The following is a 12,682-nucleotide window of genomic DNA, read 5'->3' as shown; positions in this document are numbered from 1 at the left end:
TTACATAATGGTTTACAATACAAATATGTTATAACAAAATAAGTTTCTTGAATGTAGTTTTTACACAATATCATACAAGCATGGACTCTAAATCTCGTCCTTATTTAAGTATGCGACAGCGGAAGCTCTTAATAATCACCTGAGAATAAACATGCTTAAAACGTCAACAAAAATGTTGGTGAGTTATAGGTTTAACCTATATATATCAAATCATAATAATAGACCACAAGATTTCATATTTCAATACACATCCCATACATAGAGATAAAAATCATTCATATGGTGAACACCTGGTAACCGACATTAACAAGATGCATATATAAGAATATCCCCATCATTCCGGGACACCCTTCGGATATGATATAAATTTCGAAGTACTAAAGCATCCGGTACTTTGGATGGGGTTTGTTAGGCCCAATAGATCTATCTTTAGGATTCGTGTCAATTAGGGTGTCTGTTCCCTAATTCTTAGATTACCAGACTTAATAAAAAGGGGCATATTCGATTTCGATAATTCAACCATAGAATGTAGTTTCACGTACTTGTGTCTATTTTGTAAATCATTTATAAAACCTGCATGTATTCTCATCCCAAAAATATTAGATTTTAAAAGTGGGACTATAACTCACTTTCACATATTTTTACTTCGTCGGGAAGTAAGACTTGGCCACTGGTTGATTCACGAACCTATAACAATATATACATATATATCAAAGTATGTTCAAAATATATTTACAACACTTTTAATATATTTTGATGTTTTAAGTTTATTAAGTCAGCTGTCCTCGTTAGTAACCTACAACTAGTTGTCCACAGTTAGATGTACAGAAATAAATCGATAAATATTATCTTGAATCAATCCACGACCCAGTGTATACGTATCTCAGTATTGATCACAACTCAAACTATATATATTTTGGAATCAATCTCAACCCTGTATAGCTAACTCTAACATTCACATATAGAGTGTCTATGGTTGTTCCGAAATATATATAGATGTGTCGACATGATAGCTCGAAACATTGTATACGTGTCTATGGTATCTCAAGATTACATAATATACAATACAAGTTGATTAAGTTATGGTTGGAATAGATTTGTTACCAATTTTCACGTAGCTAAAATGAGAAAAATTTTCCAATCTTGTTTTACCCATAACTTCTTCATTTTAAATCCGTTTTGAGTGAATCAAATTGCTATGGTTTCATATTAGACTCTATTTTATGAATCTAAATAGAAAAAGTATAGGTTTATAGTCAGAAAAATAAGTTACAAGTCGTTTTTGTAAAGGTAGTCATTTCAGTCGAAAGAACGACGTCTAGATGACCATTTTAGAAAACATACTTCCACTTTGAGTTTAACCATAATTTTTGGATATAGTTTCATGTTCATAATAAAAATCATTTTCTCAGAATAACAACTTTTAAATCAAAGTTTATCATAGTTTTTAATTAACTAACCCAAAACAGCCCGCGGTGTTACTACGACGGCGTAAATCCGGTTTTACGGCGTTTTTCGTGTTTCCAGGTTTTAAATCATTAAGTTAGCATATTATATAGATATAGAACATGTGTTTAGTTGATTTTAAAAGTCAAGTTAGAAGGATTAACTTTTATTTGCGAACAAGTTTAGAATTAACTAAACTATGTTCTAGTGATTACAAGTTTAAACCTTCGAATAAGATAGCTTTATATGTATGAATCGAATGATGTTATGAACATCATTACTACCTTAAGTTACTTGGATAAACCTACTGGAAAAGAGAAAAATGGATCTAGCTTCAACGGATCCTTGGATGGCTCGAAGTTCTTGAAGCAGAATCATGACACGAAAACAAGTTCAAGTAAGATCATCACTTGAAATAAGATTGTTATAGTTATATAAATTGAACCAAAGTTTGAATATGATTATTACCTTGTATTAGAATGATAACCTACTGTAAGAAACAAAGATTTCTTGAGGTTGGATGATCACCTTACAAGATTGGAAGTGAGCTAGCAAACTTGAAAGTATTCTTGATTTTATGTAACTAGAACTTGTAGAATATATGAAAAACACTTAGAACTTGAAGATAGAACTTGAGAGAGATTAATTAGATGAAGAAAATTGAAGAATGAAAGTGTTTGTAGGTGTTTTTGGTCGTTGGTGTATGGATTAGATATAAAGGATATGTAATTTTGTTTTCATGTAAATAAGTCATGAATGATTACTCATATTTTTGTAATTTTATGAGATATTTCATGCTAGTTGCCAAATGATGGTTCCCACATGTGTTAGGTGACTCACATGGGCTGCTAAGAGCTGATCATTAGAGTGTATATACCAATAGTACATACATCTAAAAGCTGTGTATTGTACGAGTACGAATACGGGTGCATACGAGTAGAATTGTTGATGAAACTGAACGAGGATGTAATTGTAAGCATTTTTGTTAAGTAGAAGTATTTTGATAAGTGTATTGAAGTCTTTCAAAAGTGTATAAATACATATTAAAACACTACATGTATATACATTTTAACTGAGTCGTTAAGTCATCGTTAGTCGTTACATGTAAGTGTTGTTTTGAAACCTTTAGGTTAACGATCTTGTTAAATGTTGTTAACCCAATATTTATAATATCAAATGAGATTTTAAATTATTATATTATCATGATATTATCATGTATGAATATCTCTTAATATGATATATATACATTAAATGTCTTTACAACGATAATCATTACATATATGTCTCGTTTAAAAATCATTAAGTTAGTAGTCTTGTTTTTACATATGTAGTTCATTGTTAATATACTTAATGATATGTTTACTTATCATAGTATCATGTTAACTATATATATATATCCATATATATGTCATCATATAGTTTTTACAAGTTTTAACGTTCGTGAATCACCGGTCAACTTGGGTGGTCAATTGTCTATATGAAACATATTTCAATTAATCAAGTCTTAACAAGTTTGATTGCTTAACATGTTGGAAACATTTAATCATGTAAATATCAATCTCAATTAATATATATAAATATGGAAAAATTCGGGTCACTACAGTACCTACCCGTTAAATAAATTTCGTCCCGAAATTTTAAGCTGTTGAAGGTGTTGATGAATCTTCTGGAAATAGATGCGGGTATTTCTTCTTCATCTGATCTTCACGCTCCCAGGTGAACTTGGATCCTCTACGAGCATTCCATCGAACCTTAACAATTGGTATCTTGTTTTGCTTAAGTCTTTTAACCTCACGATCCATTATTTCGACGGGTTCTTCGATGAATTGAAGTTTTTCGTTGATTTGGATTTCATCTAACGGAATAGTGAGATCTTCTTTAGCAAAACATTTCTTCAAATTCGAGACGTGGAAAGTGTTATGTACAGCCGCGAGTTGTTGAGGTAACTCAAGTCGGTAAGCTACTGGTCCGACACGATCAATAATCTTGAATGGTCCAATATACCTTGAATTTAATTTCCCTCGTTTACCAAATCGAACAACGCCTTTCCAAGGTGCAACTTTAAGCATGACCATCTCTCCAATTTCAAATTCTATATCTTTTCTTTTAATGTCAGCGTAGCTCTTTTGTCGACTTTGGGCGGTTTTCAACCGTTGTTGAATTTGGATGATCTTCTCGGTAGTTTCTTGTATAATCTCTGGAACCGTAATCTGTCTATCCCCCACTTCACTCCAACAAATCGGAGACCTGCACTTTCTACCATAAAGTGCTTCAAACGGCGCCATCTCAATACTTGAAGGGTAGCTGTTGTTGTAGGAAAATTCAGCTAACGGTAGATGTCGATCCCAACTGTTTCCGAAATCAATAACACATGCTCGTAGCATTTCTTCAAGCATTTGTATCATCCTTTCGCTCTGCCCATCAGTTTATGGATGATAGGCAGTACTCATGTCTAGACGAGTTCCTAATGCTTGCTGTAATGTCTGCCAGAATCTTGAAATAAATCTGCCATCCCTATCAGAGATAATAGAGATTGGTATTCCATGTCTGGAGACGACTTCCTTCAAATACAGTCGTGCTAACTTCTCCATCTTGTCATCTTCTCTTATTGGCAGGAAGTGTGCTGATTTGGTGAGACGATCAACTATTACCCAAATAGTATCAAAACCACTTGCAGTCCTTGGCAATTTAGTGATGAAATCCGTGGTAATGTTTTCCCATTTCCATTCCGGGATTTCGGGTTGTTGAAGTAGACCTGATGGTTTCTGATGCTCAGCTTTGACCTTAGAACACGTCAAACATTCTCCTACGTATTTAGCAACATCGGCTTTCATACCCGGCCACCAAAAATGTTTCTTGAGATCCTTGTACATCTTCCCCGTTCCAGGATGTATTGAGTATCTGGTTTTATAAGCTTCTCTAAGTACCATTTCTCTCATATCTCCAAATTTTGGTACCCAAATCCTTTCAGCCCTATACCGGGTTCCGTCTTCCCGAATATTAAGATGCTTCTCCGATCCTTTGGGTATTTCATCCTTTAAATTTCCCTCTTTTAAAACTCCTTGTTGCACCTCCTTTATTTGAGTAGTAAGGTTATTATGAATCATTATATTCATAGATTTTACTCGAATGGGTTCTCTGTCCTTCCTGCTCAAGGCATCGGCTACCACATTTGCCTTCCCCGGGTGGTAACGAATCTCAAAGTCGTAATCATTCAATAATTCAATCCACCTACGCTGCCTCATATTCAGTTGTTTCTGATTAAATATGTGTTGAAGACTTTTGTGGTCGGTATATATAATACTTTTGACCCCATATAAGTAGTGCCTCCAAGTATTTAATGCAAAAACAACCGCGCCTAATTCCAAATCATGCGTCATATAATTTTGTTCGTGAATCTTCAATTGTCTAGACGCATAAGCAATCACCTTCGTTCGTTGCATTAATACACAACCGAGACCTTGCTTTGATGCGTCACAATAAATCACAAAATCATCATTCCCTTCAGGCAATGACAATATAGGTGCCGTAGTTAGCTTTTTCTTCAATAACTGAAACGCTTTCTCTTGTTCATCATTCCATTCAAATTTCTTCCCTTTATGCGTTAATGCAGTCAAGGGTTTTGCTATTCTGGAAAAGTCTTGGATGAACCTTCTGTAGTAAACAGCTAGTCCTAAAAACTGGCGTATGTGTTTCGGAGTTTTCGGGGTTTCCCAATTTTCAACAGTTTCTATCTTTGCCGGATCCACCTTAATACCTTCTTTGTTCACTATGTGACCGAGGAATTGAACTTCTTCCAACCAAAATGCACACTTTGAAAACTTAGCGTACAATTCTTCCTTCCTCAATACTTCTAACACCTTTCTCAAATGTTCACCGTGTTCTTGGTCATTCTTTGAGTAAATAAGTATGTCATCAATGAAAACAATGATAAACTTGTCAAGGTATGGTCCACACACTCGGTTCATAAGGTTCATGAACACAGCTGGTGCATTAGGTAAACCAAACGGCATGACCATAAACTCGTAATGACCGTAACGTGTTCTGAAAGCAGTCTTTGGAATATCATCTTCTTTCACCCGCATTTGATGATACCCGGAACGTAAGTCAATCTTTGAATAAACAGACGAGCCTTGTAGTTGATCAAATAAGTCGCCGTTTCTTGGTAGTGGGTAGCGGTTCTTGATGGTAAGTTTGTTCAACTCTCGGTAGTCGATACACAACCTGAATGTACCATCTTTCTTCTTGACAAACAAAATAGGAGCTCCCCACGGTGATGTGCTTGGTCGAATGAAACCAAGCTCTAAAAGTTCTTGTAATTGGCTTTGCAGTTCTTTCATCTCGTTGGGTGCGAGTGTGTAAGGAGCACGAGCTATTGGTGCAGCTCCTGGTACAAGATCTATTTGAAATTCAACGGATCGATGTGGGGGTAATCCCGGTAATTCTTTCAGAAATACATCGGGAAATTCTTTTGCAATGGGAACATCATTGATGCTCTTTTCTTCAGTTTGTACTTTCTCGACGTGTGCTAGAACAACATAGCAACCTTTTCTTATTAGTTTTTGTGCCTTCAAATTACTAATAAGATGTAGCTTCGTGTTGCCCTTTTCTCCGTACACCATTAAGGGTTTTCCTTTTTCTCGTATAATGCGAATTGCATTTTTGTAACAAACGATCTCTGCTTTCACTTCTTTCAACCAGTCCATACCGATTATCACATCAAAACTCCCTAACTCTACTGGTATCAAATCAATCTTAAATGTTTCGCTAACCAGTTTAATTTCTCGATTCCGACATATATTATCTGCTGAAATTAATTTACCATTTGCTAATTCGAGTAAAAATTTACTATCCAAAGGCGTCAATGGATAACTTAATTTAGCACAAAAAATCTCTACTCATATAGCTTCTATCCGCACCCGAATCAAATAAAACGTAAGCAGATTTATTGTCAATAAGAAACGTACCCGTAACAAGCTCCGGGTCTTCCTGTGCCTCTGCCGCATTAATATTGAAAACTCTTCCGCGGACTTGTCCATTCGTGTTCTCCTGGTTCGGGCAATTTCTAATAATGTGGCCCGGTTTTCCACATTTATTACAAACTACATTGGCATAACTTGCTCCGACACTACTTGCTCCGCCATTACTCGTTCCGACACCATTTGTTCCTTTCGTTCTATTAACCCCTGGTTCGTAGACCTCACACTTCGCCGCGCTATGACCATTTCTTTTACACTTGTTGCAAAATTTGGTGTAGAATCCCGAGTGATACTTTTCACACCTTTGGCATAGCTGCTTCTGATTGTTGTTGTTGTTACGGTTATTATTGTTGTTGGGATGATTGTTGTAGTTGCTGTTGTTGTTGTTGTTGTTGTTGTTGTTGTTGGGCCGTTTGTTGTAGTTGCGATTGATGTTGCGATTGTTGGGATAATTGTTGCGATTATTGTTGTAATTGCTGTTGTTATTGTATTGGTGATTCTTATCACCGTTTTCCTCCCACTTTCTTTTGACTTGCTTCACATTGGCCTCTTCAGCAGTCTGTTCTTTAATTCTTTCTTCAATCTGGTTCACTAGTTTGTGAGCCATTCTACATGCCTGTTGTATGGAGGCGAGCTCGTGTGAACTTATATCTTCTTGGATTCTTTCCGGTAATCCTTTCACAAACGCGTCGATCTTCTCTTCCTCATCTTCCAATGCTCCCGGACACAATAGGCACAATTCTGTGAATCGTCTTTCGTACGTGGTAATATCAAATCCTTGGGTTCGTAACCCTTTAAGTTCTGTCTTGAGCTTATTGACCTCGGTTCTGGGACGGTACTTCTCGTTCATCAAGTGCTTGAATGCTGACCATGGTAGTGCGTACGCATCGTCTTGTCCCACTTGCTCTAGATAGGTATTCCACCATGTTAACGCAGAACCTGTGAAGGTATGCGTAGCGTACTTCACTTTGTCCTCTTCAGTACACTTACTTATGGCAAACACCGATTCGACCTTCTCGGTCCACCGTTTCAATCCGATCGGTCCTTCGGTTCCATCAAATTCCAAAGGTTTGCAGGCAGTGAATTCTTTGTAGGTGCATCCTACACGATTTCCTGTACTGCTAGATCCAAGGTTATTGTTGGTATGTAGCGCAGCCTGTACTGCGGCTATGTTTGAAGCTAGAAAAGTACAGAATTCCTCTTCATTCATTTTCACGGTGTGTCGAGTAGTCGGTGCCATTTCCTTCAAAATAGTCAAATGGAACAAGTTAATCATACAGAATATTAAGAGTAGTTAATAGTATTTCGTAGCATAATATGAACTCATTTATAAAAGTTTTTTCTTCATATTAGCGTTTTATAAGTTTAAATTCGGGTAGTACCTACCCGTTAAGTTCATACTTAGTAGCTAATATACAATTCAACTACTACAATTCTATATGAAAAACTGATTATAATAATATTTCGCGTTCAAACTTTTACACAATATTTTACAAACTTACAATACCGCTTATTTTACATATAGCATGAAATATAGCACACAATAAATTTGATACAAGATGGTTGTGAAGATAATTTTAGCTAGTACACAAGTCGTTCAGCAAAGGCAATAAAGACACGTAATTCATACGTCCAGAAACAAGTCATGCATTATGGTTTTACTAGGATTACTTCCCATCCTTGGTCTTGTGGAACATAACCGTTATGGCCGTTGATAAGACAGCGTGTTGTAACGTCGTCAAAGGGATGAGGGTTACGTAATGTCCAACAGTCCCGTAACAATCTAAAAACCTCATTTCTTACCCTAATTACCGACTCCGTCACTTGTGGGAACGTTTTGTTTAATAGTTGTAGCCCGATGTTTTTGTTCTCACTTTGGTGAGAAGCGAACATTACTAATCCGTAAGCATAACATGCTTCTTTATGTTGCATGTTAGCCGCTTTTTCTAAATCACGAAGTCCAATATTCGGATATATTGAGTCAAAATAATTTCTTAACCCATTGCGTAAAATAGCATTTGGGTTCCCCGCAATATATGCGTCAAAGTAAACACATCGTAACTTATGGATTTCCCAATGTGATATCCCCCATCTTTCGATCGAAAGCCTTTTATAAACCAAGGCATTCTTGGAACGTTCTTCGAATGTCTTACAAACTGATCTCGCCTTAAATAGTTGTGCCGAAGAATTCTGACCGACTCTAGACAAGATTTCATCAATCATGTCTCCGGGTAGGTCTCTTAAAATATTGGGTTGTCTATCCATTTTGTGTTTTTATACTGTAAAATAGACAAGAGTTAGATTCATAAAAAAAATACTTATTAATACAAGCAATTTTTACATATATCATAAAGCATAAGCACACTATATTACATATATTACACCACACGAATACAACTATCTTATTCCGACTCGTTTGTTTCTTCTTCTTCGGTTTTGGTTCGTTTTGCCAAGTTTCTAGGGATATATGATGTTCCCCTAATACGAGCCGTCGTTTTCCACATTGGTTTAGAAAAACCTGGTGGTTTAGAGGTTCCCGGGTCATTGTTACAACTTAAGGACTTCGGGGGTTGACGATACATATAAAGTTCATCGGGGTTGGAATTAGATTTCTCTATTTTTATGCCCTTTCCCTTATTATTTTCTTTTGCCTTTTTAAATTCAGTTGGGGTAATTTCTATAACATCATCGGAATTCTCGTCGAAATCCGATTCATCGGAGAATTGGCAATCCTCCCAATATTTTGCTTCCTTGGCGAAAACACCATTGACCATAATTAACCTTGGTCGGTTGGTTGAGGATTTTCTTTTACTTAACCGTTTTATTATTTCCCCCACCGGTTCTAATTCTTCATCCGGTTCCGATTCTTCTTCCGGTTCCGATTCTTCTTCCGGTTCCGACTCTTCTTCCGGTTCCTCTTCGGGAACTTGTGAATCAGTCCACGAATCATTCCAATTTACATTTGACTCTTCATTATTATTAGGTGAGTCAATGGGACTTGTTCTAGAGGTAGACATCTATCACATAATATCAAACGCGTTAAGAGATTAATATATCACATAATATTCACATGTTAAAAATATATAGTTTCCAACAAAATTTGTTAAGCAATCATTTTTCAAGTAAACACGGTCGAAGTCCAGACTCACTAATGCATCCTAACAAACTCGATAAGACACACTAATTCAAAATTCTGGTTCTCTAAGACCAATGCTCGGATACCAACTGAAATGTCCCGTTCTTATTGATTAAAAACGTTCCATATTAATTGATTTCGTTGCGAGGTTTTGACCTCTATATGACACGTTTTTCAAAGACTGCATTCATTTTAAAACAAACCATAATCTTTATTTCATCAATAAAGGTTTAAAAAGCTTTACGTAGATTATCAAATAATGATAATCTAAAATATCCTGTTTACACACGACCATTACATAATGGTTTACAATACAAATATGTTACAACAAAATAAGTTTCTTGAATGCAGTTTTTACACAATATCATACAAGCATGGACTCCAAATCTCGTCCTTATTTAAGTATGCAACAGCGGAAGCTCTTAATAATCACCTGAGAATAAACATGCTTAAAACGTCAACAAAAATGTTGGTGAGTTATAGGTTTAACCTATATATATCAAATCATAATAATAGACCACAAGATTTCATATTTCAATACACATCCCATACATAGAGATAAAAATCATTCATATGGTGAACACCTGGTAACCGACATTAACAAGATGCATATATAAGAATATCCCCATCATTCCGGGACACCCTTCGGATATGATATAAATTTCGAAGTACTAAAGCATCCAGTACTTTGGATGGGGTTTGTTAGGCCCAATAGATCTATCTTTAGGATTCGCGTCAATTAGGGTATCTGTTCCCTAATTCTTAGATTACCAGACTTAATAAAAAGGGGCATATTCGATTTCAATAATTCAACCATAGAATGTAGTTTCACGTACTTGTGTCTATTTTGTAAATCATTTATAAAACCTGCATGTATTCTCATCCCAAAAATATTAGATTTTAAAAGTGGGACTATAACTCACTTTCACAAATTTTTACTTCGTCGGGAAGTAAGACTTGGCCACTGGTTGATTCACAAACCTATAACAATATATACATATATATCAAAGTATGTTCAAAATATATTTACAACACTTTTAATATATTTTGATGTTTTAAGTTTATTAAGTCAGCTGTCCTCGTTAGTAACCTACAACTAGTTGTCCACAGTTAGATGTACAGAAATAAATCGATAAATATTATCTTGAATCAATCCACGACCCAGTGTATACGTATCTCAGTATTGATCACAACTCAAACTATATATATTTTGGAATCAACCTCAACCCTGTATAGCTAACTCCAACATTCACATATAGAGTGTCTATGGTTGTTCCGGAATATATATAGATGTGTCGACATGATAGGTCAAAACATTGTATACGTGTCTATGGTATCTCAAGATTACATAATATACAATACAAGTTGATTAAGTTATGGTTGGAATAGATTTGTTACCAATTTTCACGTAGCTAAAATGAGAAAAATTTTCCAATCTTGTTTTACCCATAACTTCTTCATTTTAAATCCGTTTTGAGTGAATCAAATTGCTATGGTTTCATATTGAACTCTATTTTATGAATCTAAATAGAAAAAGTATAGGTTTATAGTCGGAAAAATAAGTTACAAGTCATTTTTGTAAAGGTAGTCATTTCAGTCGAAAGAACGACATCTAGATGACCATTTTAGAAAACATACTTCCACTTTGAGTTTGTAGCGACCCGACCAAATCGTCATTGACGGCGCCGTCTACTTAGGTCCCGTTACGTGGTCATAAGTCTTTAAAACAACGTTGACCAAAAGATATGTCGCATTCATTTCAAATGTAAAGGTTGTTCAAGTTTTACAAGAATAGTTCCACCACAAGTTACGATACCAAGTTTAAGTACAAATGAAACTTATGCGACACAATTTAAAAGTATCCAAAAGACGCTCCATGTATGCATGTATACTCGACATCCAATGCAAGTATCAAAATAATGAGCGGAAGCATGTATCATGTATCGTTCAAGGACCTGAGAAAAACATAGAAATCTGTCAACGAAAACGTTGGTGAAATCATAGGTTTAAGTAAATAAGTACAAGTGAACCACAAGATTCGCCTCAATGAAATAATAGTAATACATTCCAAAAGTTTGTTTCACGAGCACCCAATTATCAATGCTTAACATTTCCTTCCATTGAACCCCATCACTTAGTGCTAGAACATACACTGTTTCTCGAAAATATATTTCATTCGTAAACGGTAGCGAACCGTTTGAATGAGGGTTTGTCAAACCCATATGGATCCATACAACATAAGTTCTCGCTTACACCCGGCAAGTGTAACTAATGATAATCGAATTGAGGATTTTGTTCTAAACTCGTATGTAGAATGTTTGTTTTCCTGTACTTGTGTTCACTTAGTTCAAAAGAATCGTTTATGTTTTCTCATCCCAAATATAAGTTCAAAAAGAGTAAAAGTGGGACTATGATCTCACCTTGAGTGCACGAGTAGTAAAGTACTTCAACAAGTAAACGTGTGCAAAGAACAATGCTAGTCTTGACCTAAACAATAGGTTGTATCAATAACGGTAAACACGATAGGTCAAAGATGTTCAATTAGTCCTATGGCTCGTTACGACTCGATTATTTAGCATGTGAAATCAAATTGCCAAGTTTCATGCAAGATACAAGTATATAAATAAGTTAGGAAGGTTGCATAATCATTTGGTTAAGTTTGACAAAAAGTCAAACTTTGGTCGGTCAAAGTCAACGAAAGTCAACACGTTCGGGTCGGGTTCCGAACTATTTTTCTAATCTTAGAAATCATATATGAGCATGTTGGCCAAGTTACATGTTAATCGGAGGTGCGTAGCATGCCAAACATTATTCAAAAATTGACCAAGTTGGACAGAATTCTGGCCAGGCCATTTGGCGCGCCGCGCGGGGTAGGGGCGCGCCGCGCCACCCTCTGTGCAGGTCTGTTTCTGTTTTTCCCCAAGTATGCACGAGCCAAAACCTTTTCCAACCCAACTCTTGACCCGCAAACACTTATAATGCCTATTATATATCGTTGGAAAGGTATTTTGACGAGGAATACAACTAAGTACATTTCATCAATCAAACTTCCACTTACAACAACCAAAAACCGTAATTAAACATTCATAATCAAAGTTTAAGTTCCAAAAACGCATTTTAT

The sequence above is a fragment of the Rutidosis leptorrhynchoides genome, chromosome 3 (assembly GCF_046630445.1).
Source record: "Rutidosis leptorrhynchoides isolate AG116_Rl617_1_P2 chromosome 3, CSIRO_AGI_Rlap_v1, whole genome shotgun sequence".
Taxonomy (NCBI): domain Eukaryota; kingdom Viridiplantae; phylum Streptophyta; class Magnoliopsida; order Asterales; family Asteraceae; genus Rutidosis; species Rutidosis leptorrhynchoides.
Note: the sequence above shows the minus strand (reverse complement) of the source record.